Source organism: Gossypium arboreum, chromosome 4, assembly GCF_025698485.1.
Source record: "Gossypium arboreum isolate Shixiya-1 chromosome 4, ASM2569848v2, whole genome shotgun sequence".
In the NCBI taxonomy this organism is placed as follows: Eukaryota; Viridiplantae; Streptophyta; class Magnoliopsida; order Malvales; family Malvaceae; genus Gossypium; species Gossypium arboreum.
Window position 1 is genome coordinate 56,656,564 of NC_069073.1, and position 13,309 is coordinate 56,669,872.

The 13,309-nt window shown below is 41.3% G+C and overlaps 1 non-coding gene across 1 annotated transcript; it reads right to left on the reverse strand.

Annotated features, from left to right (window-relative positions):
- Nucleotides 1–10,301: 10,301 nt before the first annotated feature.
- Nucleotides 10,302–10,408, reverse strand: LOC128292130 (small nucleolar RNA R71). Its single transcript, XR_008282115.1, has one exon. It is a non-coding gene; the product is annotated as a small nucleolar RNA R71 (small nucleolar RNA).
- Between the last annotated feature and the right edge of the window lie 2,901 nt (nt 10,409–13,309).

Genomic DNA, 13,309 nt, shown 5'->3' on the forward strand with positions numbered 1-13,309 from the left:
TGGTTATGAACTAAGTGATGAATATATTGATTTAAAGAAGAAAATGTGGAAGAATGCTTGTGAAATTGCAAGCACAATTGCCTAGCACACATATAAGTGCTTGATGCTATATTATAAGTTTTGGGCCACAATGTGCAAAGCATAAATTAGTAGATTGCATGCTGTTTTGTGAGGTATTAAGTGCAAAATTGACCTCAACATGTACATGAATATTCGGCCTTGGGTAGCCTATTGAAGGCCTTGGCATTTCCTTGATGCTCAAATAAATTGTATTGAATTGCTTGATGTAGTATAAAATGTGCATGACCATTGTGTATTCAAGCTAAAGAGTGGCCATATGACCATTTAAAATCCTTGTCATATTCGCCATAAGCAAGCACAATGAGGTTTTAATAAATTGAATTTGTTTGAATTAGCTCAAGAGCTAAGAGGCCCACAATTGGACAAGGGAAGGAAAAGGTGATCGAATAGCCGAAAAAGCCGTTCGACAACATCCGAGGTAAGTCCTCAAGAAGTGACCTTACTTGAATTATGTGAGATGAAATATGGATGTGTATGATTATTGATTATGTGTGTATGAGTATTTGAATTCCACCCGGCTAAGTCCCAAGGCGAATATGCTAATGATATTAATTGTGTTTGAGCCTTAGTAACGAAAATGAAATATGTATGTCCAATGATTATTGATGTATGTGTGCATGAGAAATTGAATGATATCCGGGCTAAGCCGAAGACAATTATGCTGAAATTATATCCGGTTAAGACCAAGGCAATTGTGCTAGTGGTTATATCCGGGCTAAGGCCGAAGGCATTCGTATGAAGTTATTCTATCCGGCTAAGACCGAAGGCATTTGTGCACGTGATTATATCCGGTTATATTCAAGAATCTTGGGCTGGAGGTGAGTGTTGGTTGCTGAAATGAATTTAATTAGTACACTCGGACAGCCCAAAGGATAAGGTACGTTATATGTGCATTGGAAAGTCGACGTGTTTGAGCAACATTCGCTCAATCGACTAATGAATTTCAGTTATTGAATTGATTGATGCTTTGCGAACTTATACAATGATGAAGTATGAAGTAAGAATGTGTATTAATGAAATGATGCATTTGGCTATGTGAATGTATTGCTGTAAATTATAGTTCATTATATTCCTTGAGACTTACTAAGCATAAAATGCTTACCCGTTGCTTTGGCTCTTAGTTTTCTAGATTTCGCCGAGGCAATCGGATTTGGGATCGTTGAAGTCAAGTCATCCACACTATCAAGCCTCCATTTTGGTATAAATTTTGGTTGAACTTGAGATGGCATGTATAGGACTACCTCTTGTTTGTTAAATACGTTGTAATGTAAGTATGTATGGCCATGCGAAAATGGCTCAAAAGGGAGCATGAACTTAGACTTATTGTGGGTTGTATGTATATATATTTGGGGTCATGATGTGGCTATGGTTTGGAAATGGGAATGTTGGTCATATGATCAGCCATTGGCATGGTTAAAATGATCATATATGAACCTATGTATGGCAAGATTAGTTGAATCATGGAGACTACCAAATAGGTAAGTCCTACCTTAAAACAGATGCTGCCAGCTGCAGTGGCGTGAATGTGAAAAATCACCATAATTCATAGGAATGGAATCAAATAGTGAATAAGCTATGTAAATGAACCTTGATGAGTCTATTTTCATATGGAAGAAACGAAACGGTCATAGGAGTTACAGGTTAAGAGATATTAAAGCTATTGTGAGACAGGGCCAGAATGGTTTCTGGGTTCCCTGTCGCAACTTTAAAAATTCACTATAAATTATCCAAAAGAATTAGGAGATATACCTTATATGTACAGATTCCATTTTGAGTCTAGTTTCATTAGAAACAAACGACACCAGCATTAAAGCCCTGTGCAGAGAGATATTCAAGTTATACCGCGCGAAGGTCAGAGCAGTCGATCCCTGTAACTTGGGTAACTTTAACTAATAAACTGTACCAATTGGCCCGACCAAAATCCTAGAAATAAATCCATGGATGTATATATGAGTCTAAATTCAGGAAAATTTACGAAACCAGTTTCCGAGTTTTGAAACTCGAGATATGATTTTAAGGCGACAGTGACGCAGTTTTCCAGCCTGACTGGAAATGTCAAATTGGTGGGCAAAAACATGTGAACTTGGTTTGTTGACCCTCGGGTCCGACAATCGGCGATGGTCTCGGGTTTGGGGTGTTACAATTTTATTGGTATCGAGCCACGGTTTAGTCGATTCTAGGACTACCGTGATGTGTTTGGGGTCTAGCTATACATGCCATTAAATGATGAATCGATAGTGTGATGAATTCGACAATTTGACTTCATGTTTGTTTATAGCAATGGATCCCGATCCCAACCGAAGCGATAGCTGATGATGTGGAGAGTGTGGCGCCTGCTCCGCGCAAGGGACAGCGCCGCAAGGACTCTCAACCTATGGCCAGCAATCCTAATGACGAGGCTAAGCAAGCCTTTTATAGTGTGATGAACGAATGGTTTAATCAATACATTCAACCAACACTACTGTTCCACCACCTCCATTCCCGATTTAATGCAACCCCGCACCTACAATACCTCCGTGATCGACCCAATAAGGTCGTAAGCCCCAATCGATAGGATTCAAAACATGGGGCCACTGAATTTAAGGCTACGGATGATGATGATGCCGAGCGAGCTGAATTATGGTTAGATAACACTATCCGGTGCTTGATGAGCTATCCTGCACACCCGATGAGTGCTTAAAGTGTACCATCTCCTTGCTACGCGAGTCCGCCTACTATTGGTGGAGTACTCGACTGTGGTGCCTAGAGAGCAAGTGACTTGGGAATTCTTTCTAACCGAGTTCAAAAAGTATATCACCGAGATTCATCGACCAAAAGCGGAGGGAGTTCCTTGATCTTAAGCAAGGTTCTATGTCCGCTACCGACTACTGAACGAAAGTTTGTGAGGCTTAGCCAGACGCGAGAATGCATTTCGTCCAAAGCTATTATGTGCAAACGCTTGAGGATGGGCTGAATAATGATATAAGGATGTTTGTTGGCATTCTCGAGATACGAGAGTTCGTAGTACTTGTTGAGCGAGCTTGTAAAGTCAAGAGCTTAGAAAGGAGAAACAAAAGCTGATGTGGGATTGGAGAATTCGAAGAGGTCCTCGGAAAGTCTCTTCAACAAGCATCAAGAGATTTCGAGATGATGCGAGCCGGTCTAGAGGCGTTTGGGATTTTCTAGACGAGGACGCGATCGACCCCTGTGACCACACGAGTCACCTCGATTGCGGTGGCGGAAATGATCGCCGAGAGAGGACGAGTGTCCACATTGTGGCAAATGGCATTCGGGAGCTGTTGGTTTCGTGATCGCTCTCGCTATAAGTGTGGATCGGCCGACCATTTTATGAAGGATTGCCCGAGGATGCATGAATGTAATGCAAGTCGAGTGCAAACCCGGTGCTACCATCGCCGAGGTAGGCCACCTAGAAATATGGGCAATGTCGTTGGCGGTCGAGAGGATCTAGAGATGCTACCATCGATCTGAGGCTCGTGCTCTGCTAGGACTTATGCCATACGCGCACGCCGAGGATGCCTCTCCGGATGTTATTACCAGTACTTTCACTCTTTTCAATACAAATGTAATTGCTTTGATTGACCCCGGTTCTACTCATTCTTATATATGTGAAACCTTAGCATCCAAGAAGACTTTGCCCATTGAGTCTCATCGAGTTTGTAATTCGGTGTCAAACCCTTGGGTCATTACGTGCTTGTTAACAAAGTGTGCAAGAAAAGTCCCCTAGTGTTCCGAGGTTCTTGTTTTCCGCGGACTTAATGCTTTTGCCATTCGATGAGTTCGATGTTATTCTTGGTTTGGATTGGTTGACCATGCACGATGCGGTTGTAAATTGCAAGAGCAAGACTATCGATTTGAGGTGCGCGAATAATGAAATAATTCGGGTTGAGTCCACGGACTTAAAGGGTTGCCACCGTAATATCGCCGATGTTGGCCCGTAAATATGTAAGAAAAGGGTGCGGCGTACCTTGCGTCGCACTTCGATGACAAGGAATCGAGAAGAAACCCGAATCTGCGTCGTGGTTTGTGAATACCCGGATGTTTTCCCAAGAATTGCCGGGTTTACCACTGCTCGAGAAATAGAATTTGGCATCGAATTGGTACCGGTACCACCCCAATTTCGATAGCTCCGTGATCGTATGGCACCAACGGAATTGAAGGAGTTGAAAACTTCGCTTGCAAGAATTGGTGGATAGAGGTTTTGCTCGCCCGAGTTTTTCGCCTTAGGGTGCGCCGGTGTTGTTCGTGAAGAAGAAGGATGGAACCATGCGACTATGCATCGACTATCGTCGACCTTAACAAAGCGACGATAAAGAACAAATATCCGTTGCCACGTATTGATGACTTGTTCGATCAACTGAAGGAGCCTCGGTGTTCTCGAAAATAGATTTGAGATCGGGCTACTATCAATTGCGAATCCGAGATTCGAGACGTGCCCAAGACCGCCTTGAATCGAGATATGGTCACTATGAGTTCCCGGTGATGTCGTTTGGGCTCACTAATGCCCTCGCGGTATTTATGGATTTAATGAATCGAATCTTTAGACCATATTTGGATCGATTCGTAGTCGTGTTCATTGATGACATCTTGGTCTATTCAAGAAATGAGACCGAACATCTTTGAACACCGCGGTTAGTGCCGCAAATTTTACGGACAAGCAATTATATGCTAAGTTCAAGAAGTGTGAGTTCGGTTAAGAGAGGTAAGCTTCTTGGGTCATGTGGTATTCAGATCGGTATTCGAGTCGACCGAATAAAATTTCAGCCATACTAAATTGGAAGCCTCAGAAATATTATCGAGGTTCAAGCTTTTTGGGGCTTCTTACATTACTACCGACGATTTGTAAAGGCTTCTCAACGATAGCCACGCCGATGACGGCTTACTCCAAAAGGATGTTAAGTTCGAATGGACGAGAAATGCCAAAAAGCTTCGATCAACTGAAAACTTATTTGATGAAGCCCCAATTCTAGTGCAACCCGAGTCCCGCAAGGAGTTTGTCATCTATAGCGACGCCTCTCTACTTGGGTTAGGTTGCGATTAATGCAAGAAGGTCGAGTTGTGGCCTATCGTCGAGGCAATTAAAGCCACATGAGAAAAATTATCCGACTCATGATCTCGAATTGGCGCCATCGTATTCGCCTTAAAGATTTGGCGACATTACTTATTTGGTGAAAGGTGCCATGTATACTCGGATCACAAAAGTCTCAAGTATTTGATGACCCAACGAGACTTAAATCTGCGACAAAGACGTTGGCTCGAGTCATTAAAGGATTATGAGCTGATCATTGACTATCACCCGGAAAGGCGAATGTAGTTGCGGATGCCTTGAGTCGTAAATCGTTATTCACTTTACGAGCGATGAATGTGCACTTGTCTATCCGATCCGACAAAGTGTGTTAGTGGCTGAAATGAAAGCCAAACCATTATTGACACACCAAATTCGAGAAGCTCGAAAAGTCGATGACGAGTTGGTTGCAAAGCGGGCTGCGTGTGTTCGAACAAGGACTCGGAGTTTCAAATCGACGATGACGATTGTTTGAGGTTCAAAAGTCGTCTGTGTCCCAAAGAATTCGAACTCATTTCGATAATTCTGAATGAAGCCCATTGTAGCCGAATGGCAATCCACCCGGGAGTACGAAGATGTACAATGATTTGAAACGCCGATTTTGGTGGCATGGTATGAAGCGAGACATCTCCGACTTTGTTTCAAGATGTTTAATATGTCAACAAGTGAAAGCGGAACATCGGTGCCTTGAGATTACTTCACCAATCACGATACCCGAGTGGAAATGGGATCGAGTCACAATGGACCTTGTATCCGGACCGCCATTGTCGCAAGTAAGAAGGATGCGGTTTGGGTCGTGGTAGATCGATTGACTAAGTCGGCCCACTTTGTCCCGTCAGACGCACGGATTTTTCAATGGAAAAATTAGCGGAATTGTACGTTTCTCGATTGTGAAATTACACGGGTGCCTATTTCTATCGTGTCGGATAGAGATCCGAGATTTACCTCGCGGTTTTGGAAAAAGTTGCAAGAAGCTTTGGGTACCAAGTTGCATTTCAAGACCGCTTTTCACCCCCAAACCGATGGTCAATCCGAAAGGGTAATTCAGATACTTGAGGATATGTTAAGATGTTGCGCCCTCGAGTTTAGTGGTTCATGGGAACGGTATTTGCCGTTGATTGAATTCGCTACAACAACAAATTTCAATCGAGTATTAAGATGGCACCCTACGAGGCTTTGTACGGGTGTAAATGCCGTACACCATTGTTTTGGACCGAGCTTGGTGAAAGCAAGATTTTCGGTGGATTTGATTAGGGATGCCGAATGAAAGTGAAAGTAATCCGTGAAAGTTTGAAGATAGCCTTCGATCGTCGTCGACGCGGATATGAAGCGTAAGGATATCGAGTATCGTGGGTGATAAAGTGTTCCTCAAGGTATCGCCTTGGAAAAAATACTCGTGTTCTACCGTAAGGGCAAGTTGAGCCCGAGGTTCATTGGGCCATATGAGATATCGAGCGAGTCGGTCCAAAGGCATATCGCTTGATTTTGCCCCGAACTCAAAAGGTTCACGATGTCTTCCACGCTTCGATGCTTCGACGTTATAGATCCGATCCATCGCACGTGATTAGTCCATCGAAATTGAAATTCAAGCTAATATGAGTTATGAGGAAGAACCAATTCGTATCCTATCACGAGAAGTGAAAGAGTTATGAAACAAGCGGGTTCCGCTAGTGAAAGTGTTATGGCTCAAGCACGGATAGAAGAAGCTACTTGGGAGACCGAGAACTCAATGAGAGAGCGATATCCGAACCTATTTACGGTAAGCTTTTCGGGACGAAAATCTCTTGAGTGGGGAGAGTTGTGACACCCGAATGTGACCCTAGTCGGAGAGTGGTTTGGGACCACGAAACCGAGTCACAAGAATAATTAAGTGTTATATTCCGTACTTATTGTATGTGGAATTGGTATGCGTAAATATTTCGTGTCTCGATTTTTATTAATTAGGTGCTAAATTATAAGAAAGGACTTAGTAGTGAACTTTGAAAGTACGATAGGGAAATAGGTGATGACTAATTAAAGCATGCATGCAAAATAATGGACTTGCATGTCAAATTCCCCCTTTCTACAAGTAATGGCCGGCCATGACAAAGAGATATGGGTTAAACATGTCATGACACATGTTTTGTTGGGTATTAGGGAGAAATAGTAAACAAATAAGCATGGGTAAGAAAAGAATGAAAAAAAAAAAAATGTGTGTGAGAGAGTAGCATACCCCATTGCCGTGCAACCAAGAAGAGAAAAACAAAAAAATTTGTTCATGCTTGCTCTCTCCCTTTTTGGCCGAAAATACTAAGAGGAAGAAGGGATTTTTTTTGCTTCATTTCCTTTGTTTAGAAGAGATCTAGAAGGTGATTTGGCTAAATTTGCATCAAGATTAAGGTATGTATGAGGTTGTGTTGGGAGTTTCATGCATGTTTTGGTTGCTAACTTGATGTGCATGTTAGCCATGGCTCAAATCTTTGGTATGCCATGGAAATGGTATTTGGCCAAAGTTGTTATAGTGATAAAGCCATTGCATGCTAAGTGTGAAGCTTGATGATGATGCATGCAATGATGGATTTTCTACTCATGAGTAAGATTTTGAGTTTTCTTTGTTTTATCATGATTAAAGTTGAAAAGGAGCATGATTGTCATACTTGGCCATGATGCATTCTTGAGCATGATTCATGCTTCTTGCATGTTAGTTAAAAGTTTGTGTTTTGGATGGCTATGGACACCTTGAAAATTCGCCATGCTCATATATGCATATATATGATTGCACATTATGTTTGGTTATGAACTAAGTGATGAATATATTGATTTAAAGAAGAAAATGTGGAAGAATGCTTGTGAAATTGCAAGCACAATTGCCTAGCACACATATAAGTGCTTGATGCTATATTATAAGTTTTGGGCCACAATGTGCAAAGCATAAATTAGTAGATTGCATGCTGTTTTTGTGAGGTATTAAGTGCAAAATTGACCTCAACATGTACATGAATATTCGCCTTGGGTAGCCTATTGAAGGCCTTGGCATTTCCTTGATGCTCAAATAAATTGTATTGAATTGCTTGATGTAGTATAAAATGTGCATGACCATTGTGTATTCAAGCTAAAGAGTGGCCATATGACCATTTAAAATCCTTGTCATATTCGCCATAAGCAAGCACAATGAGGTTTTAATAAATTGAATTTGTTTGAATTAGCTCAAGAGCTAAGAGGCCCACAATTGGACAAGGGAAGGAAAAGGTGATCGAATAGCCGAAAAAGCCGTTCGACAACATCCGAGGTAAGTCCTCAAGAAGTGACCTTACTTGAATTATGTGAGATGAAATATGGATGTGTATGATTATTGATTATGTGTGTATGAGTATTTGAATTCCACCCGGCTAAGTCCCAAGGCGAATATGCTAATGATATTAATTGTGTTTGAGCCTTAGTAACGAAAATGAAATATGTATGTCCAATGATTATTGATGTATGTGTGCATGAGAAATTGAATGATATCCGGGCTAAGCCCAAGACAATTATGTTGGAAATTATATCCGGTTAAGACCAAGGCAATTGTGCTAGTGGTTATATCCGGCTAAGGCCCAAGGCATTCGTCGAGTTATTCTATCCGGCTAAGACCAAGGCATTTGTGCACGTGATTATATCCGGTTATATTCAAGAATCTTGGGCTGGAGGTGAGTGTTGGTTGCTGAAATGAATTTAATTAGTACACTCGGACAGCCCAAAGGATAAGGTACGTTATATGTGCATTGGAAAGTCGACGTGTTTGAGCAACATTCGCTCAATCGACTAATGAATTTCAGTTATTGAATTGATTGATGCTTTGCGAACTTATACAATGATGAAGTATGAAGTAAGAATGTGTATTAATGAAATGATGCATTTGGCTATGTGAATGTATTGCTGTAAATTATAGTTCATTATATTCCTTGAGACTTACTAAGCATAAAAATGCTTACCCGTTGTTTTGGCTCTTAGTTTTCTAGATTTCGCCGAGGCAATCGGATTTGGGATCGTTGAAGTCGAAGTCATCCACACTATCAAGCCTCCATTTTGGTATAAATTTTGGTTGAACTTGAGATGGCATGTATAGGACTACCTCTTGTTTGTTAAATACGTTGTAATGTAAGTATGTATGGCCATGCGAAAATGGCTCAAAAAGGGAGCATGAACTTAGACTTATTGTGGGTTGTATGTATATATATTTGGGGTCATGATGTGGCTATGGTTTGGAAATGGGAATGTTGGTCATATGATCAGCCATTGGCATGGTTAAAATGATCATATATGAACCTATGTATGGCAAGATTAGTTGAATCATGGAGACTACCAAATAGGTAAGTCCTACCTTAAAACAGATGCTGCCAGCTGCAGTGGCGTGAATGTGAAAAATCACCATAATTCATAGGAATGGAATCAAATAGTGAATAAGCTATGTAAATGAACCTTGATGAGTCTATTTTCATATGGAAGAAACGAAACGGTCATAGGAGTTACAGGTTAAGAGATATTAAAGCTATTGTGAGACAGGGCCAGAATGGTTTCTGGGTTCCCTGTCGCAACTTTAAAATTCACTATAAATTATCCAAAAGAATTAGGAGATATACCTTATATGTACAGATTCCATTTTGAGTCTAGTTTCATTAGAAACAAACGACACCAGCATTAAAGCCCTGTGCAGAGAGATATTCAAGTTATACCGCGCGAAGGTCAGAGCAGTCGATCCCTGTAACTTGGGTAACTTTAACTAATAAACTGTACCAATTGGCCCGACCAAAAATCCTAGAAATAAATCCATGGATGTATATATGAGTCTAAATTCAGGGAAAATTTACGAAACCAGTTTCCGAGTTTTGAAACTCGAGATATGATTTTTAAGGCGACAGTGACGCAGTTTTCCAGCCTGACTGGAAATGTCAAATTGGTGGGCAAAAACATGTGAACTTGGTTTGTTGACCCTCGGGTCCGACACCGGCGATGGTCTCGGGTTTGGGGTGTTACAATTAATGGCATTTCTGATGATGCCATTCACCTTCGGTTATTCACCTTTTCATTAAGGAATAAGTCTAAATAGTGGTTGAACTCGTTACCATGAGGGTCAATCACTACTTGGGAACAAATGACCGAAAACATTTTACTTAAATATTTTTCACCGGCTAAAATAGCTAAATTGAGGAAAGATATCTCTTCTTTTGTGCAGATGGATCTAGAAACTCTTTATAATGCATGGGAGAGATACAAGGACCTATTGAGAAGGTGCCCTCACCATGGGTTACTTTTATGGTTACAGGTTTAGACTTTTTACAACGGTGTGAACCCCTCAACAAGGCAACTTATCGACGCAACCACCAGTGGAACTTTTAACAACAAAACACCTGAAGAGGCTTATGAATTTATTGAAGAGATGTCACTAAATAACTATCAGTGGCAAGTCATGAGAACAAAGATGACAAAAGCAGCTGGTGCTTTCAACCTCGACGCGGTCACTATGCTATCAAACTAGGTAGAACTTTTAAATAAAAAGATTGATAGCTTATATGGTTCTACTCAGGTACATCCAGTGTTGAGGTGTGATTCAAATGGAGGAATGCACAACCCAGATTACCCACCCTTCAACCCTGGCGCCAAGGAGGAACAAGTCGACTATATGGGTAATAACTCTAGACCTTAAAATAACCCGTATAGTAACACTTATAATGCAGGTTGGAGAAACCATCCCTATTTCTCGTGGGGTGGTCAAGGAAATCAAAGGCCACAACATCCTCTGGGTTTTCAACAACCACCTTACCAGTAGGAAAAGAAACTGAACCTTGAGGAGCAGCTTAACGAAATTCGTAGCGGTATCTGAAACACGTTTCCAAAACACTGAGACAGCTCTTAAAAATCAACAAGCATCAATTCAAGGGCTCGAGAATCAAATAGGCTAGTTGGCAAAGATGATTTCCGAACGACCACAAGGTAGCTTGCTGGGTAATACTGAAAATAATCCAAGAAAGCAGCTTAATGCAATTACTGTTCGAGATGAAGAAGGGTTAGTTGAACTTGGACCAGAACCGAAACACAGATTTGTGGTAAGTAAAGGTAAAGATGAGGTGGACCATAGTGAGCAAAAATCTATAAGTAGAGAATATAAACCTTGTGTACCATATCCCAATGCGACAAGGAAAGACCACACAGACGAACAATTTGGTAAATTCCTTAAATTAGTAAAGAAATTACATATTAACTTACCGTTTATTGAAGCTATTTCGCAGATGCCAAACGCAGTTAAATTTTTGAAGGAGCTTTTAGCAAATAAGTGAAAGTTGGATGATACGTCGCATGTAGAGTTAAGCATAGTTTGCTCAGCCATTCTACAGAATAAGCTACCCAACAAATTGAAAGATCCAGGGAGTTTTACGATTCGTTGTTTAATTGGTAGTTTAGATGTTAATAATGCATTGGCTGATTTAGGGGCGAGCATTAATGTCATGCCCTATAAAATGTTTAAACAACTAGGTCTTGGGAAACCCAAACAAACTAGGATGAGCATTCAGTTAGCAGATAAAACCATTAGATTTCCTAGGGGTATCATTGAAGATGTACTTGCAAAAATCGATAAATTTATCTTCCCAATTGATTTTGTTATTCTAGACATGGAAGAAGATAGTGACGTGCCTTTGATTTTAGGACAACCTTTTTTAGCAACTGTTAGAACTATTATTGATGTTGGTACAGGTGAACTCACACTTCGTGTGGGTGATGAAACGATCACTCTTCAAGCTTGTAATTTTAGTAACACATCGAATATTGAAGGTGGTTGTATAAATCAAGCTACTAATACTGATCATGTGGTGCAACTTTCTTTGCAGGTAACACATTCGAAGAGCATAAATGAGCCATGTTTAAGTAACAACAAAGGACCCATCTATGAAGAGCAAAGGCTACAGATCGAGGAACTAGATGAATGACGGACACAGAAATCGAGAACACACGATATACCAAAATCATGCCATGATGGACTCAATGTTTTATCAAATCAACTTAAGGGTGGAGACAAAGTACTATTAGATACAGCAGACCCTCGTATTGTCACTTCTGAACCTAATGGAGCAATCCCTTTTACGGTACTTAACATTTTTCCATACGGTACAGTCAAGGTAACTCATTCCAAAGTCAGCACTTTTAAGGTAAATAATACTCGTCTAAAACCTTATTTTGATAAGATTCATAGCAGGAATGAGGAGTGTAAACTCCTCGAACCACCATACCATGCAACGGAGAGGTAAGTCAAGCTTAGACTCTAAATAAGCGCTTCTCGGGAGGCAACCCGAGCACTAACACCACTAACTAGTTCATTTTTGCTATTTTTAATGTTTTTGTGCAAGTACAGTTGCCTACACGGCCTAGACACACGGGCGTGTCCTTGGCCTTGTGGAAATAGGGGTACAAAATCCCCAAAATATTGAGCCACACGGTCATTAACTTGATTCACATGGCCGTGCGACATGGCTGTGTGACGCACACGGCCTGGACACACCGGCGTGTCCTACGTCGTGTGCAAACTGGAGCCAAATTTTCAAATTTAAATAAGTCAGAGAGCCACACAAGCGAGACACACGGCCATGTGTTCAGACACACGGGTGTGTGAGACACCACACGGGAGTATCCATAGGCCGTGTGACGAATAGTCATAAAATTTTCACGATTAACACGGGCTCAAATCTACCCACACAGGCGTGTGACATGGCCGTGTGGCCCAACACGGGTCTCACACGACTGTGTCCCTTTTTAAGTCCCCCCAAACCCTAAATTCTTTTCTTTTTCTTTTCCCCAAATTCTCCCTAAACCCTAGCCGTCACAAGCCTTCAAAAACCTCCCCCACAACCGTGCCTCCCCCTCCTCCAGCCATCACCCACCACCGTTTGAACCCCCTTCCTTTCTCTTCTCTTCCTTTCCTTTTCTTTCTTTCTCTCTTCTTTCTTTCTTTCCTCCTTCTTTCCCTTTCTTCTTCCCTCCTCTTTTCTCCTCATTTCTCTCTTAAACATCGTGCGCCGCACGGCCTACTCCACACGACCATGCCCCCTTTCCGACCGACCACTGCCCCGTCAGGTCCTTATTCTTTCTTCATTTTTTCCACTCTTTTATTCATCATTTATTTTCTTTCTTTACTGTTTATTTATTATTTGATTTCCA